Here is a 16,114-nt window from a genome sequence, read left to right as displayed (position 1 = left end):
CATAATGGGTAGGACAATAAGATATTGTCCATGTCTTACCAATTTAATTTCTGCACAATAACTCTATTTCTCCACCATTTATGGTTACTAAACCTTTTTGATGGCTTATACTTGGGGTAAGCAAGAGACTTATAGATTTTAGGATATAGGTCAAGGTTACTTAGAGAAGAAGATGGTTTCAGCACAATAATATTAATTCTACAATATTTGCTGGGACTAACAAAATTTGTTGATCACTTGCACTTGCAGTAAGAAAGAAGTCTATTGAATTTGTGATTAATAAAGGTCATATGTCAAGGTAATTTTAAGTAAAAAAAGAAAAATGATTGATCCATGATAAATTTTGTTCTTGACCATAGCAGATCCTGTCAAAAACTTTAATAGAGCTCTGAAAAGGAATTGAAGATATAAGTCATCTTTTTCTTTCAAAACCTTTTTTTAATAAAAAATTCTGTTTTGGCCAAGTTTCTCGACCAAACGTTGTGGGTGACAGTGCTGTGCATAAAGGGTAATAAATTTAGATTCTTGGGGATAAAGGTCAGGGGTCATAGTCATCGCAAATTAAGTAAGAAAATGTGGTTTCTAAAAATTAAGTTTAGTTCAGTGCCATATACCTTGACTAAAAGATTCAGGTCATTGGGAGACATTGGTCTGTAATCTTCAGATTTGTGCCTGAGATGTGCCCACTTAGAGAACAGTTAAACATGGGACAGGCAGTTAATGTGTTGTTTATGATTCTTGTGTTTGAATTTCAACCATTTCTGTTTCCAGATTAGATATTGAAATGTTTGCTTTTTTTTAAGTTGATAAATTGGTGATTGTACTGAATGTGTTTGTGAAGATTCAAAGTAATGGGCATCATGTTATGAAATGTGATGTGTGATACTTTGGTGAAGAAATTCTAATTACTCTAATAAGGATTTCTTCTGTTTCGAGGGATTATTTTTAAAGTAACAGGCAGCTGAAGTTTATGGAAGTTATTTTCCCCTATCAAACAAGGTGTGAAATTTTTTAAACATTTGCTGATCTTATAGTCTAGGCTATTTGACAATGAACCAATTTGCAACCAGTTAACACCCACTTTATTTAATTCTGCTCAATATACTGGTCACTTGAAATTGGCAAATAGAGTGTGCCAATTGGATACATTTTGATCAGTTTTTACTCTCAAGCAAGACTAATTACATTTAGAGAACAGTTCTCATATTTTACTGAATCAGATTTCATGAGTTAGCTTTACACATCAGTGTATACAAGAGAAGAGAGTCCTTTTCAATTAGTTCTAATGTGACTTTCTAGAATGTAATAAAATTGTCTTTATGAACTTAGACATTAGTCCATTCATGCACTACATGTAATTCATTCTGTTCTGATCATGGGTGGCGGCATTACATTGATTTGCTATGAAAAGAGTTACTGTTGCTTAAATCTTTAAAAACCAATGGAATTTTCTACTTCTTTATTATATAGAAATAATGCTAAAGCATTCTTATTGATAGCATAATGAAAGATGTTTGAATATTTAGTCAGTTTTTTTAATTATTAAGCTTAATTAATTACTGCTCTTTAGAATTCACATATCTGCAGGGGTAGCACACTGATTTCATCCAGGTAAATCAAGACATACCCTAATATGCCTTAATACAATACTTACTTGTATGTTTGGAAGTTCCATAAGCTTTTAGAAAATTTCCTTTCACAAAGGATAGCATGAGGAGAACAATTACTAGTAGTCATTTAGGGGCCGAGTGGTCTAAAGCGCTCTTCGTTACGGATCACTGCCATCTCACCTCTGTCTGCGGCGGTTCGAGTCTAAGATTCAGCCAATGTAGGCATGTGAGAAAGCTTGCCAGTAGCTTTTCGTGGGTCGGTGGTTCTTTCCGGGGTTTTCCAGGTTCTTCCTCCACCATTAATACTGGCCGCCATGTATAGCCTATCGTGCTGAAAAATGGCGTTAAACCCCACAACAACAACAAGTAGTCATTTTTGTTTTGTTCTCAAGATTTGGTATGGGGTGTGTTTATAGAAGTTGGATCATTTAGAACAAATATGATGCCAGTGATTATTCAAGTGTCAAGTTTCAGTCTTGTCAGTCACTGTGTTAGTATTAACATGGGCCAACCAGCCAATCAGATTTCAATAAAGAGCAACTTTCCTAGATGGCAGTTAAAGTCAGGCTGATAATTGGCCTCTTATTTGGTGAAAATATTGATCATGGCTCCCAAAGTCTGCAGGAATATTTATCCAAGGAGAGATCTTAATTGTAGGAAGGTTTTTGCCTCATTAAGAAAGGTGCTTTGTAGAGCTTGCAGTGAGAACTTTGATCACAAGAGTGTGTATGTGCATATGTGTAGTCTGGATTTTTGATACAGCTTTAACACTGTTTCATCATATCAATATGTCTGCAGTGTGGCAGTTTATAGTGTTGTCTAGGATTGGGGCATCATATTGCAGATATGTAGCGTCGTGTCCCACCCTGTCACATTATTCTGACACCAGGCTGACCAGTCCTAACACTAACCTTTTAATGCTGAGCACCTAGTGAGGCAGCTTTTAGTACCATTTTTATTAATCACAAGAAAGAGGTCACTAAACATAGACCCATCTTTGTTGTGCTGATGGAATTCCCATCATGAATGGCTGAGGTATGTAAAATACATTTATTTCAGACACCAAAAAAACCCCAACAAAACTTTAAACACACTGGTTGACACCACTGACAGCAATTTTACATGATAATCTCATAGTGGGTTTTCCTGTTAATGCATCCACTTACAGCAAAAGAGATGTGGGAATTGGGCTTCCATTATCCCATCATCTCAGACAAATTCTTATCCAAATAAAACTGGCTCATTAATGGTAATGACTATCTTTCTGTTGAAACTGCTGCAAATATTCTAACAATTAATATTTATTTGCACAGATGTCAATGCATCATTTGTCAGTGTAATATTCAAAAGTGACACCATTGGGCATAGTATTGTGCTGTTGTAAAAATGTATAATTATAAGTAGCACTTTTGCCCAGTTTTTAGCTTTTTGCTGTTTTCAGAGTACATTATTTTTCCTTGTCAAAAGAAACACATGAAATAAAACCTGTAAAGACTTTAACTGTTGTATTGTAAAGACTATTAGTCGAGAATTCTATATTTTGGATACACATGAGAATTTAGAAAATAAAAGTCCTGGAGATCATATATTGTAAAAATGCATGAGATTGGGCAAAAATAGTTAAGAATTTCACAAAAATAAATGTGATTGAGAACATTTTTATTAAAGATTTTACAAATAAGTACAATAATAAAAAAGAGAACAGACAACTGGTGCTGTAAATAGAATTAAAAATTTTCACCCAAATCGAAAATTTTTTGTGATGGAAGTAGAACAGGTATAGTAACTGCAATATTAAAATTCATGCATCAATTTTTAGGACCTCATGAAATTTGCTCAGAATTATGGACCAAAATTGTCCTGTTCTTGAAAATGGTGTTACTCACTATGACTTCTGAACATTTAAGAATGTCATCTTGTTGAGTACCATCATTATTCTAAATACATGTAACAGGACCCTCTAATTTTCCAGACACAAATTTTGTGATATTTTCAAGAGTGCATAAAATTTCTAGACACTAAGTACATTTTTAAGCTGACAAGAAAAATTCAGGTTGGAATATAAACTAAGGAATACCCATACCTGAAAAAGGCTGATTAAATGCATAATTTTAATAAGCTTGTTCATGACGTGAGCTCTTCTGACACTTCCAGGTTTTGTTTATTTCTGTTGGAATCACCAAATTGTTGCCGCTCTGTTGCCATAAGCAAAAAATTTCTAGTCATAATCCAGAATGCAGAGAGGGACAAACTAATTTTCCTTTCAAAATGTACTTCCATCTGTACTTGCTTATAAGACGAGTTAGACTGCAAACAATAAAAATTCTGATCTGCTGTAGCATAATACACCTGCAGGTTTGGGCCTAAAGTTGTTTGTTCTACTCATTACTCCTAATAAACTGCACAGACCCAGATCTGCTGGTGCATTATGCTGCAACAGATCAGGGTCATTGCAGTTTGCTATTGGACTATACTAGTAAGCGAGTATATGTTTATTACGAATCCAGTTATACTTTTTTCCTGTGTAGAGACCATCATATATTCAGAACAGACCTGTTGATTCTGTCAACTGTTGCTATGTTTTAACTCAAGTGACACGTGCACAAAAGGGGTGAGATCATATGAACCCAGAAAGATAATTTCATAGAGTACGCTTATCTCTTTGATAAGCGTCCTCATTACTCCCAGAACTGCAAGGAGTATTCTTTATTTTGTAAAAGGAAACAAGCAATATAAATGCTCTTTATTTGCAAGCAAGGATATAATGCAACATAGTTTACTTAGCCCAGTTTCAGCTGGTATTGAATATGCTGGGTGCATCATAGGTATTCATTTTTATTTGCACATAAATCTTCCTGACAACAGAAACATTAATTAATACCCAGAATTCTAGGAGTACGTTTGGTTAGCTATCAAGATATAAAATCAAGGTTTTCTGTTAAAAAATATTTTATGGGCATGTAAGAACTCCAGCAAAGTCATTACTTTATTGTACAACTGAGCTGAAGCATTAGTAAGTTATAGATGTACCATGATAGGCAGTTTACAACTGGGTAAATGAAAATGGCAGAAAACCTTTGCATCACTAAGGTTTTAATGCAGATATTGAATATATGATCCAATTATGTAAAATTATTTATATATAGAATGAGTTACTGTGTGGGTTATTTATCAGTGGAAATTGGTCCCCTCCTCCAAGCATTTGTGAAGGATGAGGGTCATTATTGGAGTAAAGCCAGATGCTGGCAATGTATACATAGCATGTTGTTCTGTCACTGGAGGAAACCTGAGGCTGAAGACCTTATGGAAAATTATATACATCAAAAGAAGGCGGGAATTTAATTAATGCTACTTGTCAGTTGTTTGGAGAAAAGATCTTTTTGCCTAAGATTGGTAAATACTACAAATAGTTTGCTGTTGTAAACAATCATTCAGTTTGGCCACCAAAGGCAGCTTCCAGATTTTTGTGTTATCTTTCAACAAATAGTTTTTTTGCAAGATTTATGAGGTAATATATGCATTATGTGTTAGTCTGCCAGGGATTGTTATGACTGTCGTAAGTTTTTTTGCAAGATTTATGAGGTAATATATGCATTATATGTTAGTCTGCCAGGGATTGTTATGACTGTCTTAAGCCCCATATACCCATTGCATACATTTTATATTATATTTACTGTCCAGAAAAAACAACATGACACTAATCTGTACATGATGGGGTAATTCTCAGTTCTACAGGTTATAGATCAGAGCTTGTGGGATGGCCAGTTGCCCATTGTCAATATGTGTCCATTAGCAGGAATTTGTATCCTTACTAAACACATTAACCCCTGGAGGTTTTTGTCATTTTCATCTGAAATTTGAGTAGGAAACACATTTTTTTATTTTTGCTTAACGGATCCATTATTTTTGTATCGAGACCACTCTTTATTCCAAATGCCCATCTTATCCTACTTTTTGCAAAGGTTCATCTGTCTGTTTGCAGTTCAGACTGGTCTGCCTTAGATCTGAGGCCAAAAGGTCTAAAATCCTGACACAAAATCACACTCCGACCACGAGCGAATTTTCAATGGAAAAAAAGCAGGTCAAAAAATGAGGTTTTTCCCTCTATTTTGTAGTGCAACTAGAACTTCCAGATTATTTGGTATCATTGTAAAGCTGCAGCTGTCTACCTTTCTATAATACCACTCACTTTAGTGTATCATACATGACCTTGACACTACAGAGCTTGCCAGTAGGCTACTACCTCCTGCCACTTAAACTCAACACCAGGGGTTAATGTGTTAAAGGATTGATGTGAAACTTGAACCACTCATTCATCCCAAAGTCTAGCTGGCTCTAAATGAAACTGATGCTCTACCAACATCACCTGTGACAATGGTCATCCTGTAATTCTTGTTATTGCTGCTCCATCTGAAAGGATAGTACAGTAATACAGGTAAAACTCATCATAATGTGATGCTTGGGGGTCCAAAGAATAACATTGCGATACAAGTTGAATTGTGTTAACATATTTTTCAAGAAATTTCCCCATAGAAAATATGCATTGAAATTTCAATGTCATTAATTTTAACTAACCTCTTGATCATATATTGTTTGTTTTGTTTGCTGGGTTTCATCAGACATCAAATATACTTCAGTTTTGAATCGTATACATGCCAATATGGCAGAAATGGTGCACTTAGAAATTAAGGCAATATTAAACGCAGTGCTGGGATATAAAATCTGCTAGGAATATTAATAATCAGCTTTACTGATTGCATGTATTTAGGATGTTAAAAAGAGAGGTCACCTTAAGTTATAATGAATCATGTCATAATGGGTTTTACCTGTGTCAATAATGGGATTTTCACTGAAAGACTGTTTATGATGTTTAGTTGGTCCTGAGTGAAAAAAGTGCTGATCTAAAAATTGTCCAATATGGGATCAGAAGAAGCCATCTTGAAAATGTTTGTGCTACTGCTCCTGAAGAGAATGTCATATCATTATGGAGTTTTCAATGGAACACTTCTTATATCATCTAATTGGTAAAACATAAACAAATTTATCTTGGAAACCTTATGGCTACTCCTAGATTTGAAAGTCAAAATTACATTGTTTTTTTTTTTCACCAACAGACTTACTATGATGTTTTGTAAATGAAAATGGCACCAATCTGACATCCGGTATAGCCACCAAGGCAGCCATCTTGAAAATTTTGTCATTGTTACACCTCCAAAATGGAAAGCCATATCAACATGGGGTTTTCACCAGGAAACTTAGTGTGATTGCTAGCTTATTTTCAATGAAAAAATGGTGTTGATGTGACCTCAGATATAGCTCCCATGTCAGCCATCTTGAAAATCTTGTTATTTCACCTAAATGGATAATCATATGAGCAGGGTCTTCAAAATTGCCAGAAGACTTCTTCTGGTGTCACGTGGGTTTTGAATGAAATTATGCTTATTTGACATCCAATAAGACCACTATTGCAACCATACTGAAAATCTTGTTATTGCTACTTCTCCAGAATTGATGGTCATGTCAGCATGTGGTTTTTGCTAAAAGACCTCTTATGATGTCTTATTCGTCTGAAACAAAAATGGTGCTCAGTGAAAATACAGTATGGCTGCAGCAATGAACGTAGTGAAAGTCTTATCTCTAATTCTTAAGAATGGTTGGCCATATTTGCATGGGTTTTTTGTCAAAAGTCTTCTCATGGGATATAGTTTGTCCTAAATGAAAATGGTACTGATCTTATATCCATATGGCTACCGTGGCAGCTAATTTGAAAATGTTTTTGTTCAAGATCATCAGAGCTGTTTCAACACACAACAGTTAAAAAGATTATTGTACCATACTCATTGTTCAGCTTAATTTGTTTTCTGATCATGTGGCTTATTAACATTGGGCAAAAAATTTCAGACTAAGTTTCAAAATGTCATGTGTTTGGACAGTTATATTAGTAGAGGAGCCCAGGTGAGTTGTTTGACAGTGACATTGTTATTGTAATAGACCGCATGGGGTATCTGCACAGATTGCAGGAATTGGATTATCATTGTCGAGTCCCTGTCCCACAGTTTGGTCTAGCTTGTGAATTGTCTCCATCTGTGTGATATGAAATGTCATAATAAAGCCATGTTGATGTATATCACAATGTGCATGCACATAATTCCAACTCTAAGCCCCCCCCCCCCACGACAAACTGGCCATGTAAAAGGAATGGCCTCTTTCATGGGACAACATTGTTAAAATATACTATTCTGGTATCAGGAAAGATGGTCTTTTGATAGGGGTGGCATCTATATAGATGGTAAACACTTGGTAATCTCTGCAGTTTGTTAGGGGTCTCCGGATATAGTCTGATCTGCTGGCACATTGGGCAACATATCAGTGTCTGTGTTTTTTGCAGTTGGATGACTTGACTTATAAGTGAATACATAAGGCATTAATGCAGTAAGAGCAGTGTACATATAACATATTTGCTTCATTTACATTGTCAATATTTCTTGGGTAAACTCGGAATTCCATTAGAGAAAGTACACTAAATCAGTATGATAAAATCTTGTACACTGGAATGCAATTTTCTGAATGGTTGTAAGATGTTTGGAACAGTAAAACTTTAACGTCATATGCTATACTTTACAGTTCCAAGTTTTTTTAAACCACTGGATAGAGTTCTTGGAGTTTTAAAATGGGATGGATAAATCTATCTTACCATAGGGGTGGAAAATTTCACATTCTACCAGTATGATTTAATTCCTTTAACATCATGAATGCACTTACTGTAATGTGCAAGTTATACATTCTGCCAGAAAATAATGAACATGATATGAGAGCAAAAGAACCTTTCTTCATGTGTTGACAGAATTGGGATATTTAATTTGTTTGTAGTGGGGACATGATGCATCATGCACCTGACACTAACCTCTTCCCATTGATTTCAGTTTGTACCAGGGACTTGACACATTTTGTACCTGACACTAACCTCTTCCCATTGATTTCAGTTTGTACCTGGAATTGATACGTCTGTATTGGAAACTAATTGCATCCTTTTGATTTCGATTTGTACCAGGGAATTGATGCATCTATATCTGACACTAATCTCATCCCATTGATTTTATTTTGTACCAGGGACTTGACACATCTTGTACCTGAGACTAATCTCGTCTCATTGATTTTATTTTGTACCAGGGACTTGACACATTTTGTACCTGACACTAATCTCATCCCATTGATTTTATTTTGTACCAGAGACTTGACACATTTTGTACCTGACACTAATCTCATCTCATTGTTTTCAGTTTTCAGAGATCAATAACAAAAATGGGGAAATTTTAAAAAAATCTCTAAATGAATATTACAGTCCGATGGCATCGTTGTCAAATAAAAGGAAAATAAACCCATCAGAGAAAGACAAAAGTGTTATAAATAGCAGCAGCAGATCATGAGGGGTTGCAGAGGTTGAGTCCAATCCCCTTTTCCATTTTAAATATTATACTTTCAGTGGGGAAGAACAATACATATTTGGCCATTTTAAATACATTTAACCTCTCAGACTCTGACCCTAACTTTAAAAAAAAAATCCTGGACGTGGCCACAGGAAATTAACCTCTGTTAGAAATTCACAGAAAGGGGAGAAAATGTGCACTTCAAGCAAATTTGTAAATGTTCAATGTGCTTGTTTTCTTTCAGTAGATATGTCCATCTGTCCAGGTGTCTGTCTGTTGTATCCCATACATACTCTTGCAACTTGCTACATAGTATCATTTGCAGGCTACTAAGGTGCTCACATCATGGTATACATACAGTAATTAAACCCAATCATGTGATAAAGGCAGGCAGCAATTAATTGGAGTTGTTATCCATTTCAGCTAAGAGCTGCATGGGGTAGAGTTTCCTCCAAGTTTTGGCCTTCAGCAGACTGACCTCTTGATCCATATTTACTAGTCACACCTCTACAGTGGACCCAACTGGACCAGGTAAGATATTGATTTTGATTTCTTTTGAACTTCTGGGATAATTGATAGAAAGTTGATAAACATATACAAGGTTTTTAGAGCAGTACAGCTTGGGAAGTGCCACACTTTGCCTCACTAATAATTTAAGTGGCATGTAAATATTGTGGGTGGGACAAGGACTCAGCTTTATTGTGGGATTGACATTGAGTGAGTAACCATTTTCCTTGCTCAGCTGTTTTCTAATTATTCCCAACCACCACATGGAGGGGGAGGGGTTAATATGTTACTTCACTATTTGACAAGCTTAGTAACCTCCATTTCTAATTAATTCCAGTGGACAAGTGAACATGAAATCGTACAACAAAATTTTGTCAATTTATCCATTTTGTTTTTAAATGATGTGCAGTCTTTTGGACTAAGTTGAGTATTGGTATACTTCTGAAATTCACGAAATGCCAGTACATGTACTGAAAAAATTTGGGCCCACTACGATGTGAAGATGTCAAGAAACACTGATAGCAACTTCAAAAGTTCATTGATATATTCCTTAATTGACGTAAGTTGTCTTTAGTTAAAATGTGTAGCAGCTATGTCACCAGGCTCAAGACTGATGGAACTTGGATTCAAATCCAGCTCTTATGGTCAATGGATGAAAAATGCAACAATTTAAAATTTCTAAATGTTCATGATCATTCATAAATATGTCATTATAGACCCATCCTTGATGCCACCTTCTTTGTGGAGAAAAAAACCCACATATGCAGCTCATTTTTTGTGATCTACATGTGTTTGAAACATGTGTTGTTCATTCCACACCAAAGAGTCAGGTGCTCATTTCAGCATTGAGTTTTCCAAACTCGGGTCTGTAAAAAGACTAAGTTACTTTTTTTTTTAGTTACAGCTAGGATAAGCTCTGAAAAGACTCTTTTTACTAAAATCTTACTTTCATTATCAACCTGTTCTTGCCAGCCAAACCAATATATGCTGTTTTATGTTCACCCATTTATGACTGGTTCACATTCTTCCATATCATTAGTACAGCAAGTCCAGAAAAATGGTGTTGGTTTTAATCCTACCACTGAATCTGTCCAGGCCAGCTACCATTGTATCTCCTTGGGCAGGGCAATTTACTATGGTTGCCTTGGTACTAAATAATCTACCTGTGTTGCTGTGCTGTAAAACACCAAAACCAATAAATTGTTTTATGACAGTTATAAAGTGTGGGACATGAGACAGAGATTTTAGAGGTCCTCTTCAAATGTATACATGTATATAGCAACTTTTACACACTGACACAGTGGTACAGATGTTATTATTATCACACCAAAAACAGTTGACAGAAGTGGACAAGGTAATACATTGTCAGATGAATTTATGATACAGAAGTGCACTAAGAAATATTACAAACAAATTTGTACATGGACTTAATCATGAAAAATTACGTGCACAATCTGTCATAATTAAGAAAAACTACATACACAGTCTTTGGACCAAGTACTGGGTACATCTAAAATTTACTTTTTCAAGACAGTAGGGTTGGAAATAAGTTCTCCAGCTTTATCTTGTTGGTCTCCACTTGTCTTTTTTGTGAATTATTTTAATGATATCTCTCTATTTTTCTAAAATCATTTATGATAATATTGCAACACTGCACACCACAGCTAATACTTAAGTTGTATATAATGTTGTACAGATGGGAAAAAAATAACAATCTTGATTCACTGAGAATATATATTAGAATCATTATATACTATGTTTTCAAAACTGGCATGTTTAAATAAATTTACCTTTTCTAAAGGTTGAATGGGATAAAAATTTGTGGTAACATTTTGTTAACATAAATGAGACAAGGAAATTGTTTATTAATAAATGCACTTGTAATTTCACCTTTTCTTGGAATCGATGAGGTTTTCATTTAATCATAACTTGAAGAACTTATAATTTACTTTTAGTCATAACTTGGAAACTTATAATTTACTTAACATTTACAGGTGAGAAGAACCTTTTTGCTATTGTTGACTGTTTATTGATTTTTTTTATTATTTTCATGTGATCTTATTGATTCCACTTGTATATTATTTGTAGCAGTTAATATACTTCAGAACAAAAGGACGAAAGTGCTAAATATTTATTTAGACAAAGTATATCTTGTCAGTCAAAGTAATCAATAAAATATTACATATTTTACCTTATGTTCTATTACTTGTATCTTGGACACAGGTGTACCTTCCAGCTAAACAGATGTTTGGATATTGAGAGATCCACCTTTTTGGTTAACTAATATTTGACATGTAGCATATAGTTTCACTTGTATGTATTTCAGGGATGTAGGGCAGCTTTATATATTGGCCAAAAAAGTATAAAAGTTAGGCAGTTAAAAGTAACTGTAATCTTTAAAAGGTCTATAGCAGTTTTAAAATGAGTGGGAGGGTGGTATTCTTTTTTATATAAAATTAAATAAATTCAAATATATAACAAAGTTTAATTTGACTAGCTGATATTGTGGGTTATGTAAGTCACCACATTCACGACAGCTGTGACACCAGTTAGTCTATTCTGGTCTTCAAGGGCCAGTTTAAGACAAATTTTCAATTGACCAGCTCACATTCATCAACTATCTCAAATCGACTGGCCTTCCAATCAAATTTAATAATGACTGTGGAAAATGTAAATGGTCCCCACCCCTAGGGCCTGTGGCAGTCAGTATTAAGTGCCCTCCTCGAAATCTACAAGTCACAGGCTGGTGGGCCAGTGGCTACATTGACTTCATGTATATTGCTGATGGGTACTATAGTTTACCAATTTGCAGTTTCTGTATAATTTGTTTTGGAACTTTGAAAACAATCACAGAACAACTATGTCAAACTTTGCTGTAAATAATGGTTGTGAGAAAGCTTGCCAATAGCTTCCTATGGGTCACTGTTCATTCTGGACATTTTCAAGATTTTTCTTTGACCAGTTAACTGGCCACAATGTATATATGTCATGTGATGCAAATGGCATTAAACCCACAAAATCACATTTTAGGGCTGTGATTTCATCCCAGTCTAATAAGAAAGCCTTATAAAAAAAAACACACAAAAACTTTAAACTCAGCAGAAAGTGATTTTGGACACTGATTTGTCTGTGCAATGGTCAAGCCTTTTGTTTTGAAATTGTCACATTTTTTTCTCTGGTAACTGTGAGCTAATTTTCATTACTTTTATTAGCCCTATAATATCCACATTACACCTTGGTGAAACATTGCATATCACATCACACACAGTTCTTTTTATTCATTCAAGCATGGGTTGATTGTGCTAATTGTATCTCATCTCCCTTTGATTGCATCTATAGAATCATTTTAGTAATGCTGTTCAATAGCTGGAGGCTCACTTCCTTTTAAGATTTCTCTCAGTGCTGTGTACAATTTGCATTGATTGGAATGCAAAGAAAGCATGGAGAAGAACTTTCATCATTGGAGGTGGTAACACAATGGAATTTCCTTCCATTCAGCAAATAGTGTGAAAAGCGTACTTGTGGAAATTTTTCAAGCTTTCACTTTCATCCATTGTATCTAGGTGTGTAAACATTGAAGACAGGCTTGTCAGTGGGAACTTTTAGACCTTTATGGAGATACCTTGGCAGAGCTTTGTGTGGTGGTTGTGCTGTATCTGACTGTAGTATTTAGTGAAAGAATTCTGCACTAAAGTGATTAGAAATCAATGTAAATTCTCTAAAATTATCCATGCTTGGTTAAAGGTGATAGTAACACTTTCTAGTAAATTATTTTTGTTCAAAAGATCATTTGAAAAGAGGAGTGTTCCGATGTGAATGAGATTTATGGATTTACTGAAGTGTGGATTTTGGGACTGAATGTACATGCTATAGCAGCTAAGTGCCTTTGATCTTCAAACCTCACTTGCATATCACCAATGAAATATTTTGATGGAAGAGAGAAGCCATCATTACTGGGGCTTTTTAGTGTGGTTCACGAAAGACAGACTAGGAAATAGTTTAGTGTGGTTCATGAAAGACAGACTAGGAAAAACACTACCTTGATTGCACTTGAAACATTGATAAATGAAGGACTGATTGATTGGTAATTTTTTGGTGGATTTGTCAGAGGTGTTAATGCATTTGTAGTGTTGATTTAGACTGTGCACATTCAGAGTTGACTACCGCTAATGCAGCATTCACCTGGAGAGTTGTAAGTATACAATGTCTTCTATACTTGCATGTGTACAATCAGTGTTCTTTGTTTTTAGCCCCCACTTTTCCTAGAAAAATAGGGGATGCTAAATTGGGTCTATCCATCTTTCAGTCAATTGCTCTTTCTGTTTTCAGTCTTGTCCATCTATCCTACTTGAATCTCCATAATGACTGACTCCTTAATTAAGACTGCATTTCAACCAAATTTTGTATGCAGCCTGATATTAGCCAAGTTTGGTTGCCAATGCCCTTTGTCATTTTTATGTGGCATTTCAGCACTTGATTTTCACACCCACCCACTTGTTTCACTGCAATAACTTGCCTTATTATTTTTGTATTTCAACTATATTTATTATGTAACTTGATCTGGAGGAGAATTTGATTGCCAGCCCTTTGACATTTATTTAAAACCTTATTTTGTTATGGACCAATTTTTATTTCAGATAATAATTTCCTTAATTATTGCTGTGTTTCAACCAAATTTGGTTTTCAGCATCACACTGATGCTTGAATGATTTGGATTGTCAGTATTCAGCACCATATTTTAGCAGAGTTATGGCCCATTATGTTTAGACCCAGCCACGTTATTTTTGCACAGTAACTTCCTTGATATTTTTCATTTTAATTTCAAGTAAATTTTTCTGACAGATTATTATTGATTATGCCTGGGCTGAATATAATTGTTTTTGTTTCACTTATTTTGACTGCAAGAACAAACTTAAAGACCTGATAATTTTTCCTACTTTAAATATTCTCAGCATGTTTTTTAATGTTTTCTAATTTCATGGTGTTTGTTTTTGTAATCATATCATTATATATTTTGTTATCTTATAGGTGTTGTCTAATGTCGTAAAGCGCTTAGAGCTTCTAAAGATTAGGTGCTATACAAAGTCCTCATTATTATTATTATTATTATTATTATTATTATTATTATTATTATTATTGTCAGACTGCCATTCTTCACTTCCATTCCTTAACTCCTTTATTAATGATTGAATTATTTTAATACCGCTTTTTAGACAGGTTTATATTTGCAGGCTGGGTTTGATTATTAGCACTCAGTATCATTATTTAGCAGTGTAAAAGTGCCAGGTTGTTGGACCTGCTCAGTTGCATTTTTGTACAGTAACTGTCTTAAAATAATAATTATTTCAACCAAATTCAGTGTGCAGATTGATATTGATGAAACTGCAGCAGAGTTTGATTTTCAGTGTTAAACATACTCATTTAACAGCATTATGGACCTTGATTCTTCCACATTCACTCTCTTTCATTTCTGAACAATAACTGCTTTTCTTTTTTTTTAGAATTTCAAACATTATAACCTGGCAGCTTGATATTGATGAGACATTAAGCATGTTTAATTATCTGTGTTAGATTTTCAGCATGTGGCAGAGTTATGTCTCCTGATGACTCAACAATATTCTTTTTCATGAACAAAGTTTCTTTATTCTTATTTGACTTGAACAAATAAAACTGGAAAAAGATTTCAACAGAAAGCATCCTGTTTTGATCAGTTGCAGTTACATTTGGCTGTTTGGTAATTGTCAGCCTTATGAACAATCTTAGGCTCACTTGGACCTCTTGTTTACATTAGTCTCTCTCTCTCTCTCTCTCTCTCTCACACAACCGATTTAGTATTTTTTTTTTTTTGTTACTGTGAATTAAGTACCACTTACAGGGTATCAGTTTTTATAAAGTATAGTTTAACCCTACTATAACGTGATAATTGGGGTAAAACAAATTGGATCGCATTAATAGCAGGATGGTGTTAATGTGGGGTTTTACAGTATTTTACTTTTTCAGAGAACAATGCATTGGCACATATGTGTATTCATGTCTAATGTATATCATAAATAGGGTAGCAACACCTTTTACTATCGTGCCATCATGGCATGCAGTTCATCCAAAATGCATGTAATTCCACTAAAAAATTGCACATTTAAAATATTCAGTAATTTTGTTGCAGATCATTGTGTCTGAATTCAGCGTTCAGTATATAGTATGAACATTTTATTAACACCGTTTACTAATTCCGTCTGATATCGTACCATTGTGACATGCAGTTAATCCATAATACATGTAATTCGATTGAAAAAATTGCATACATAAACTGTTCAATAATTTTGTCATATATCATTATGTATCTGAATTCAGTGGGAAACATTGACAGCAAAATTAGGTTAAGAAAGACAAAGCACATGTACGGTTCATTACTCTCCACGGTCTACAAACAGCATCTATACAAATTTTATACTGCTAAAATTTTCTCATATGCATTTCTCATGTACCTTTATCCATTGTAAATTCCCAATAATTAACACTTGTTCACCTATTTGTTTGAATGATTACAGGAAGAATAATTATCAACACATG

General features: G+C 34.5%; 1 protein-coding gene across 5 annotated transcripts in view; it reads left to right on the top strand.

Annotated features, from left to right (window-relative positions):
- Positions 1–16,114, top strand: part of LOC149794253 (nephrin-like) — a 347,553-nt gene that overhangs the window by 118,554 nt on the left and 212,885 nt on the right. For 4 of the 5 annotated variants that reach the window (XM_089968389.1, XM_089968382.1, XM_089968380.1 and 1 more), the window contains one exon: positions 9,461–9,568. The gene's annotated coding sequence lies outside the window, so the exon portion shown is untranslated. Of the gene's footprint in view, positions 1–9,460; positions 9,569–13,484; positions 13,737–16,114 lie in introns of those variants that run through there. The other variant, XM_089968383.1, reaches the window with a different exon arrangement.

Source organism: Sinohyriopsis cumingii, chromosome 8 (assembly GCF_028554795.1).
Source record: "Sinohyriopsis cumingii isolate HCF-2022 chromosome 8, ASM2855479v2, whole genome shotgun sequence".
In the NCBI taxonomy this organism is placed as follows: Eukaryota; Metazoa; Mollusca; class Bivalvia; order Unionida; family Unionidae; genus Sinohyriopsis; species Sinohyriopsis cumingii.
The sequence above is the reverse complement of the archived record's forward strand: the minus strand, read 5'-3'. Positions and strand labels throughout refer to the sequence as shown.